The sequence below is a fragment of the Megachile rotundata genome, chromosome 5, assembly GCF_050947335.1.
Source record: "Megachile rotundata isolate GNS110a chromosome 5, iyMegRotu1, whole genome shotgun sequence".
In the NCBI taxonomy this organism is placed as follows: Eukaryota; Metazoa; Arthropoda; class Insecta; order Hymenoptera; family Megachilidae; genus Megachile; species Megachile rotundata.
The window spans coordinates 9,292,992-9,303,456 of NC_134987.1; the positions used below are offsets into that span (position 1 = coordinate 9,292,992).

At 40.5% G+C, this 10,465-nt stretch overlaps 1 long non-coding RNA gene across 1 annotated transcript; it reads right to left on the reverse strand.

Moving 5' to 3' along the window:
* Positions 1 to 9,081: 9,081 nt before the first annotated feature.
* LOC143264547 (uncharacterized) lies at positions 9,082 to 10,090 on the reverse strand. Its single transcript, XR_013038294.1, has 2 exons — positions 9,783 to 10,090; positions 9,082 to 9,662 (listed from the first exon to the last, which is right to left on the reverse strand). It is a non-coding gene; the product is annotated as an uncharacterized LOC143264547 (long non-coding RNA).
* Positions 10,091 to 10,465: the final 375 nt, after the last annotated feature.

The following is a 10,465-nucleotide window of genomic DNA, read 5'->3' on the forward strand; positions in this document are numbered from 1 at the left end:
GGATCAATAGCGTGGAGAGCCGAAGAGCTGGTAGAGGGAGGAACAGAGAGGGACGGAGATTGGCACGGGTTCTATGTGCGCCTGTGTTCGCGTGACAGAGAACGACCGAGAGAGAGAAAGAGAGAGAGAAGAAGAACGAAGAGGGATTCTGGACACGGTGGGGTTGTTTAAGGGGGTAAGAGAAAGACAGCAGACAAAGGGTGACTCCCCTAGTCTCTGCTACCACAGCTTCAAACCTATCCCTGTCTCTCTTACCGTTCTTTCCTTTCTCTTTCTTCATCCCGTCGCGCCGGTTTGCTCTCGCTCTGTCTACCACCCTTATACCACCCAACAACCCCAGGAGTCGATGCATCCAGGGTCGTTGCTACCGGCAGCGAACGATTCAACCTTCCATGCGCTCTCTCCACCCTCTACTCACCCTCCTTCTGTCACTCCTTCTTTCTCTGATCCTCTCGGTACCTCTCGCGGTCGCTCCCTTTTCGTTTTCTACCCTCCTTTCTTTCTCTGTCGAGGTAGCGGTGCGTCTGCCTCGTGCTCGATCCGCACGTACACGCGCGCGCATCGATACGGGATAATAAATACGCGCGCTGGTGCAAGCGGAATCGGCCGCGTGTACCGGCCTCACTGACTGTGCATTTTGTCTTTCACGTGTGTATCGCGCGAAACATACCGTGAAACGAACCCGGAGAGAAAGACGGCGATATCGATGCGGAGAAATGCCGGTGACGACGAAACTATCGATACCGGCTACCTCGCGAAACCGCGGGGCAAGTTTTCAAGGACACGCGATCAGGATGCATAGCAATACAAACGGCCGTTACAGGTACACCTTCGCGTGTCTTATCGCCGGGAATTTCATCGAGGGTTGATACTTATCCATCGCACGCAGCCGTATATTTTGACATTTTCTTTTATGGAAATCGCGCGATATGTGTCGCTGCCTTTAATTTCTGCTCACCATTCAAATGGTCAACGTATCGATTTGTACCGTACAACGCTAATCGTGGTTTACTCTCTGCCCAAGAACTTTAATTATGGATATAAATTAAACACTATCGGGTATTTACTCGATTAAGTGGGATGGACATATTTGTACGGATTGGGAACTGAAATCATCATAAACACGGAGTTAGGGCTTTTGGGAATTAGGGATCTTGTGGTCATTAAGAGATTTAGGGATTCTTTAATCTACTGACCTTTAATATAAGGATATTAGGATCTAGGAATATAGGGATTCGCTGGATCTAGATACATGAAAAACCACCCCAAAGTAAAATACGAAAGATGTATCAGAATCAAAAGTTTCATTAAGCCGGTATTTTCATAAGCAACGTATTTTCTTTTTGATTTCAAACTATCACCAGATTTAATATTTACTAATACTTGCTATGTAACTTGATAAGAAGTACTATAAACGGCAACCTGAGAACGAAGAGACTGCGGTTGACGTTTAATCTCGATCCACAGACCGCTCGCATGTTTGCACAGGATTCGGGAGGAAAGAGTCTGGAAGAGGAAGATCGCGAGTTTCGGGTTTGTCTTAGCCACAGGACTTCGTCGCCGCAGGCTCGACCAGGATTTCCATGGCGGCAAACTGTTTCTTCGTCGTGCAACAAGAAGGAACCTACAATTTCCGAGGGCATCATTCTTGTTTATTCCCTTTGTCCGTCTCTCTTGTTTCGAAGGAAACCGTTTGAACTTTGGGAAGTCTGAAATTTACTCCAAAATGTGTTCACCTGCCGACACATTCTCGTAAACAAGATAAAATGTTGCAACACCGGGAGATAACGATCATCGTTGCTCAAGAACCGTTATAATTGACAAGAAACATTATTAAGTATTTAGTAGAAGTGTTTCATTTAGTAGAAATATTAGATGAAATTTTAGAGTAGATATTAGAAATTTAGGATTGCATACATTTTTAATTTAAAAAATTATCAAGTTATAATATAAATTTGGATGCAAAATTGTGTATCACAACATGTAGATTTAACATGCGTCATGTAGCTATATATGGAATTATTATATGTGGAATTGTCACTTGCCATATGTAGAATTTTCATGTACAGTATCCTTAGTTACTGCGTATAAAATTACTAAGCATCCCTACACGTGTGATTCCTTCGTGCTGTGTAACCACATGTGGACACCGCTGCGTGTGAAATTGCTGCTCAGCGCACAGCCACGCATTATATCGCCAGCCATAATCCTCATGTCCAAATCAGTATAAAAGAGTATCTGCTTATATAAAAACAAATGCCCGAAACGGGGGTAAATAGTTTAAAGATGCGGATAGTGGCGGCGCTCTGACGTAAACACAAATGGAATACACATATTCGAATCGAACACCTCACGAGGCGCAGCTCGGAGCCCCATTAATTAGATTTTAAACATAGGAACGCTCTTATCCTGTTTCCTATAAATCGAAGCCCGTGTATCCGCGGGCTCGAGTATTTCCGCGAAATAATTAATACAATCCTGCTGGTTCACGCGTTTCAAGATTTACGCCCGATCGTAGAGTAGCGTCGCATAGCAGCTTTCTGGAAGTCGACACGGCGCATCTCATCTTTCTGCCCTCCTCGTCGCTTCGAGCGATGATAATTATTACATTATCATTAGCCGTTTGTTATCCGAGAGGCGAGGTTTCGCGGAACGGAATCCGACGATGCAGCAGGAGGTCAATCTGTTTTTAAACGTCCGCCTGGTTGTCCCGTGTTATCGGCTGAATTAGCACGAATAAAATATCGCGGCCATTTTCTCTTCCACGTTATCGTTTATATTCATTATCCCGGAAGGTTTTTCAAACTTTTTCATGGCACGGTTAATTAAGTTCAGTTCGTTGATCGCTAAAGTTTCTTTACCGCCGGATGTAAAAGAAAGTTCCCCCGCGGTGTTGCTACTTTTCAAGTTTGACTATTTACTATTTGCAAGTTCACGACTCTACAAGTTTGGCCGTTGGAGTTTAGGCTTTAAAAGGTTTACTGCTACGTCAATATTCTCAGACGTGGATTATATGAGGAACGCTTTTATTTTACAAGTTCACTTAAACTACTTTAGTGCCAATTGTGTTTTAAAACATATTCCAGAGGGACGATATCAAGATGGAGGTAAAATTGCAAGCAACATTTCATACACGTGAAAATATTTTTCATCATTCTTTAACTATATCTACTAAAAAAATTTGTACATATTCTTATACTATGTCTACGTGTCTCTCAAAAATTTTAAGCTGACTTAGCAAAAAATTAAGGGGATACAAAATTAAATTGTGCATGTAGATGAACATATTAATTATTACTGATATGATTTTAAATTTAAGCTACAAGTTTGGTACCCGAAGTTACCGCCTTAATATTAACGCTGTTCCAAGTTTGTCTCCTCCTTTCGTTTACTAATTACTTACCCGAATAACATCTGACGCTCCATCACGCTGCCACAAGGCGTTAAACTCGTTTTTCGTAACGTACATGAAAAAGTAAAAATTTTACAATGAGATAAATACAAATCCATCTTTAATGCTCACACAACAAATTCGCGAGAAGAATTATTCATACGAGCTTAAGTACACGTTGCCAGACGACGCAGCTGTGTGTAAACGTATCGATACGCAAATGAACACCGAACAAACAGATCTACATGTAAACACACACGTGCAGGTAGACAACGTCATTACAATTTCGTGGATTTACAGGGTGTCCGTTCAATTTTCTGCCAATTTTGTTTCCACTTCAACAGTGCGCATATGTGTTTTAAATGTATCGTTGGGCGTATAAATAAAACTCGGCCTGCAGAAAAATGTATGCTCTTACGCCGTACGTATTTTGTTCCGCATCGAGCTGAACTTAAGTCATAAACTGTCCCAATTACGTGACTCACCCTATGTACAGGCCAGCGCATATATATTTCGATACGAGCTGTATGTCATCCGCCATCATAATTGCACGCACACACGCTCGCGCGGGCTCCCAATGTGTGCGAGCAATATCCTCAAACATTCTCCCCGTACGAAATAGGTACACACAGGCTACGCGTAAACATGTATATTTATTTTATCCAGCGTCGCTAAATATTATTTATTACCCGACGTATATACATGAAAATCGCGATCGAGCAATGAACCGGAAGAGAGAAATCGAACACGAAGTGTCTTCGCTTCTCTGTTCCCATCGTTGTACCTGGATCTGGATGTCCTTAGGCACCACGAGGAAGCCCTTCGGTGTCTCTTCTGTTTTACGGTATTACGAGCATTGAAAGTACATTAAGAACCGCCACATCCGTGTCCACGTATATGCATATTTAGCCTGGTTCACCTCCGACACGAATATCTTCCTGCTGGATGTACAGTTCCTGGATACTCCAGCGTTAGGCAAAATGCGGCAGCCATCTTGTGGCTGAAGTTTTTTGTATATTGATTTGCATCGTCTATGGTCGACCATTTTCGAGGAATTTTATACTGTGCTAATGGTGTATGTTAGTTATTCCCCTGTTAATCTATGGTTACCTATTCCGATCGTTTTCAAGTAATATTTAATGAATTGCACGACGTGAAAACTTGAGGGTTAATAAACTTGCAACTCGAGGATATTTAAATTTAAGAATTAATATCGTGTTGCAAATTTTCATGTTCACAAATTTTTAAATCTATAGCTTTACATATTTCGTATTTATTAAGAAAGTTAAAATTTTACAAACTTTTAAGTCAAGTTTAGAAGAAATATTTAAAAAATTTTTTAATTTTGGAGTTCTTTTGTAGGAAGTTTTTATGATATGTTCCACAGCCCTCTTCGTAGAGATATATCGAAAATGACAGTAACACTGTTTTATAAACTAAGTAAATTGGTCAGCTCAGAGTTACGCAGACTAAATTGCTGGAAAATCCGTGAATGCAATCTTGATGCCACGTTTAATCGTCATCTTTCGATACGTGCATATCTAAACTACGAGGCAGTATCGTGCCACGAGATTTCATCAGTTTTATGGATGACGAATAATGGAAGAACGGGAGCGATACACCGATGCATTGGTAGATTTCTCGAGAGGGGGTGGCTGCAGGGTGTCTACATAGCGAGACGACGCTTTTTACAATGGAACAGAATTTTTGAGGCGATAACGCCGATGAAAAATGTATCGTGAGAAGATGAAAATGCATTGTAACGTTGAAGCGTTTCTCTTCTCATTGTTTAGCGGAATGGGCGTCGTCGTTTTAGGGCGACAGTCGTCTCTCTATAGCGACAGCAGTTCGTTCAACATCGAAAAAAAAGCTTGTCTCTGGTGTAAAACGCGTATGGGGTGGAGACGAATGTGAAGGATGAAATACTGATAAAATAGAACATCGTATGAAATATTTGCATCACCGTTGTGCATTTTACTGTCAGAAAAATATTTTATTATTATTCGGTACTTTTAATCAAGTAGCCTACTTTTGTAACGTATGTATAATTGACACATTTGTCGGAGTGTGCATTTATTAAGCCGCCATTTTGATAAGGAACACATAGTTCCAATTTAGAGTAAATTGGCAAAATACATATACAGAATATTTTAGAAGAAAACATTTTAAAATTACATTAAAATAAATTATATAAATAAATAAATTAAAAATTTGGTTATGTTGGATACACTTTGATAAGGATTGAGTTAGGTTAGGTTAATCATTAAATTATATGTCAGTTAGGTTAGATTACTCATGAGGAATGTCACCCACTACAAAAATAGGTACAAAGTCACAAAAAGTAAAATTGTTCATTTAATCTACTTGATGTAGCGGTATCAAAACCGCGAATCGGAATGGAAGAAAATTTCATAACAGAGAACTCGGAAGACGAGATGTACACGTAGTGGTTCACAATTCGGTCACGCCCGACGAATCGAACGTGAAAAATTTATGAAATTGACTGGGCCCGCGCGTTGGAATATCAAAAAGCGAGCAGACAGAGCTCCTCTCGTTTACCGGTCTGGTCGTATCGATTCCCGTTTCGAATCCGCTCCTGACCGCGACGGCGGCGTCGTCGTCGCGACGAAAAAACCGCACGAGCTTGAAATCGCGCGACGATTTACAACGCACCCTGAGTCCAATCGAAATTTTACGCGTGTTGTCGCGTTACGTGTTGCGAGACATTGCGACGTTCACGCGAATTCAATGCGTGAAAATGACCACGATTTTTTTCGTGCATACGTCACACTTTAAAATTAAGTAATTGCTACGTGAAAGGAAAGAGGAATTTCAATCATATTGCTGTTTAAATTACGTTTCAAATTTTTTTTAGACTTTATGGATTACTTACACGTTTATTATAAATTTTTAATAAGTTTAATGTTTGTCACGTTATAGACCAAATGGTGGGATAGTAAAATAGCAAAATGGTAAAGAAATTAACCATGATGTATAAAACTGTTATCGAATTTTGTTTAAATATATCTGTCATATAAGACCATGTACTGAAATAAAATAGTAAGTCCGAGAAAATAAATGCAAAGGGTTAAGATAATCATGCCCACAAAAAAGGAGGTTGCTTAATGAAGTATAAATGCATCTGCATAATCAATCTACTTATCGTGCTATTGATCCTTCAAATCATTCCAGCAGAAACAATTACCTAAATGCATCTTCCTGATGACCTATCATGATGCAGTTGGGTCTGATGGGCTATCACGATTTTAAAGAGTTATCTATATCGAGGCATCGAGTTCGACCGCATCGAACGTTCACGTTTCACCACGAGGCAAAAATATGCTGCGTGCGGATGTCCAGTACGAGCCAGTCGACCGATATCAACCAGGTGGCGTCCGAATTACAAGGTTGCAGCAAACACCGCCGGAACAACGCGTTTCCTCGGCATGTACAAAGCACGTAACGCACGAACAACGAGCACGGGTACCAGCAACAACAACAACGGCGATGGTAACAACAATAACAAGAAAGGGAACAGGGAGAGCTGGATCGAGGCGAAGCGATGAATCCCAGGTGGAGGGCAGCTGTTAGGCGGACGCAACACCTGCTCTTCTTCCTTCCGTCTTGAACGGACAGGACCCGTTCCGAGGATCCAAAAGAGTCTATCTTCTCGACGTTGTCCCTCTCGTTCCTCCGATCCTTCTCTCTTTTTCCTCAACGCGAAGCGGCATCGTTGCCTCCTGCATGCGGGTGCTCGGCAGGTGCTGCATTTTTCTTGCACCACCTCCCTTTTCTCATTACTATTATTAGTGAACATTTCTTGGACAGCACGGGCCACGACTGACGCCTGGTCTTGCTTTATTTCTTAACTCTTGCTTCGCCTGTACAGCCGAGCACTCTTTAGTAATATTTCAAATTTGACGTCTGTATGGAAATTTTGTTACTCGAAAGTTTTGTAAGCGAGATGAGTATCTCAGGAGACTTTTGTTAGACTTAGAGGCTCTGGAAATTTGATATTTGGGGATTGTGGAATTGAGAATTTGGGGAATTGAGTATTTAAATTTCGGGACTTAAAAATTTTCTAAACTTAAATGCAAGGGGCACTTGCTTATCTAGCTACGCTATTGCAAACTTCATGAAAAATGTTAAGGCAAAGTATTGAAATTACTGTAACACCTGCTTTTTACCCGTATGAAGAACACCTCGTTGCTTTTTTCGCTACACTGGAAGAACATAAACGCACGCGAAGGCGCATAGAAATGGACTAACTCGAAACCTTCATTTTAAGAAGAGGAAGAAATTACAGGATAATTTAAAATATACTGCACCCTTCGTTTTCAGTGATCCATCAATATTAAGCCTTCGTAAATATCTGTAATTTAGTTACCATGATCGTTCTTCAATGTTCTCCATCCACAACTCTTTCTACCCTACGAAAAGTTCATTAAAAATAAAACGACATCGATTCAACGTTTCTGTGGCGACTTAGTCAGACATTGGTTCAAGATAACTTGAAATATAATACGTTAGGTATTAACTTCTATGTGAATAACCTGTTACTTAGACACCATTTTCTTTATTCTTGTGGAGATATGAAACCGTTTCAGTGGAAGGTTCTTTAGACAATTTTATTTTCATGTTCTCAATATAGAGATTTATTTAGGAAATATTAAGTGTAGTAACATTTATTTGAATCTGAGGTCTAATTTGAAATTTCACGAATCTTTCAAGTTGTTCAGATTGTCAATTCCAAATTTACAAAATTACAAAACTGAAAAAATTTTCAAAGTTCTCAACATCCACTTAACCACAGGTATTTTCGACACTACCCTCCAGCAGAGCTCATTCAGACCAGAGAAAATTTCTAGCTACGCCAATGTGTTCTTTTCGCACATGCTTATCAAGAACACAATCTCGCAACTTTCGAAACGACACATTCTCGTGAAAATACACGATTCGCTAGCGGAGGTAATACGAAAGGTACAAAAAAAAGGATACTCATCAAGAGGGATCCGGCGTCGGGTGCCGGCAAAAACTGGATTCGAAACTAAAATCAGAGTTAAAGAGCGAGAAGGAGGGGGAGGGTGAATCGGAGCAAGAAAAGACTTTCGGTCGGCTCGTGGCTCAATTTCGTTGGTCGCCGCGGGAAAAAGTGCATTATACGCTGGCACACAGCCGTCGAGCGACGTCGTTTCTTCTTGCGCTCGGTTTCGTGAGCGTCTTGGTGGCCCCGGCGCTCTTTCCGCCCGTCTCTTTCTCCCGCGACGTCTCGCGGGCACCCTCTTCTTTCCGGCCCCACCATGGCTACCACGTGGCATCAGCACCGTCTCTATAAACGAGCACGCGCCACCACCTGCTTCTTATTATCCCCACCCTCGCGGCGAGGCTGCAACCGGCACCCCTGCCCTTTTTGCAACCCTCCCTGCACCCGGTCAACGTTATTTCGCGCGACGCTTTCCCTCCTCGTTTTCTTACGTGCTGCCTCCACTTTCCCGTTCGACACGCGCCGTTGTTTTATACGACGCCCTTTTCCTTCGTTACCGCTGCTCGCCTCGACGTCCACGCTCCACCTATCAACGATTTCCCTCTTTCTCAAATACTACTTTTTCTTATGAAATATTACGACGTAATTAAAACTTATTTCTCGTTTCATTTGTGGGCAATTTTAGTAAAATATGAAAACATATAGATATTTTTCGTGAATTTTATAAATTATAGTCACTGAGGTCTTTCATGATTTTTAGGTCTTTTTGTATTTTTTACATATTTGAATATCTTTGCATATTCATATCTTTAAGTCTGAAATTTATACGTCCCTAGAAACTTACATGTTTTAATTTCCATATCTGTAGATTTTTGTAAGCCCACATCCCCGTATTTCTACATGTATTCCCAAGTCCTAAAAATCTTTTTGGTTGTGTGTCTACTTTATATTTCTATATTTTTAGAGTTCTACATCCTAAGATCTTCAAATCTCTTTACTCCTAAGACACGAAATTGCTTAATACTCCTACGTCTTTGAAGTCAACGACGAGACACTGTTTATGGACTTTAAAGATTACCCTCGACGTCGATGCTTTCCACGTCCTATGGGTTCGCAAAGGTGCCTTAGTGATTCTACGTCTTCGCAAGCAAATGACAAGTTTCCATATAATTTGTAAATGTTAGAAATTGTCGCAGCTTCGAAAATTAACTTCAACGCTTTCAACTTCCTTAAGATAGAAATACCGAATCTTGGAAGTTTCACTTCGTAACGCGATGGTTCTTTAATCTGCAAAAGTTGGGGATTATCTACGGCTTGTACTCCGTGTACTCTACGTGGTTGCGAAAGTTGCCTGATGTTTGTTCGCAATTTTGTTTATTCTTAAAAGCAACGCTAAAAACCTCTTACTTTGTGATGTTATGACTTTTACAATTTCCGTAAGTTGGAGGTTATTACGGTAGCCGGCACTTTCTATTCGCGTTTTATGTTGGAGAACTTTATCTGCGGATTCTACAGATTCGCTAACAATGTTGCTACTTATGAACATACTTTTTCTTCCAAATTAATGACAGTACGCATTTATTTAATAATAACTTCAATTTTAATAATCATTTGATTTGCAAAAATTGTTAAATCATTAATGTAGCAATAATTTGTAGATCAGCAACGTCATCATTGTCTTTTACGTTCAATATATTTGTGGAAGTTGTTAAATTGTCCTAGCTAAGTTACTCTATTATCACGTCATTTAATCCTTACGTTAAATTAAATATTAATCATTAAAAATGAGGAAAAATTAATATACGCTTCAGTTCATATTCCAGATTGCATCTTTGAAATTGCAGCAAAGCTCCCCTTATTTAATTTACAAAAGTGAAGAATCATCGACGTTGCTTTGAGGATTAGCCTCAACTTCGCCGCTTTCTAAGCCCCCTACGTTCGCAAAGGTTGCTCGGGATTCGTGATTCTACGTCTTCCTGGAAGTCCATTAAACTTTTCGCTTTGCGCTATTGATTCAGTCAAAGTTGCCAGTCATTAACATAAATATTAAAACAGAGGTTAACCGTGTCTTCTTCGAGCGTAATCGATCG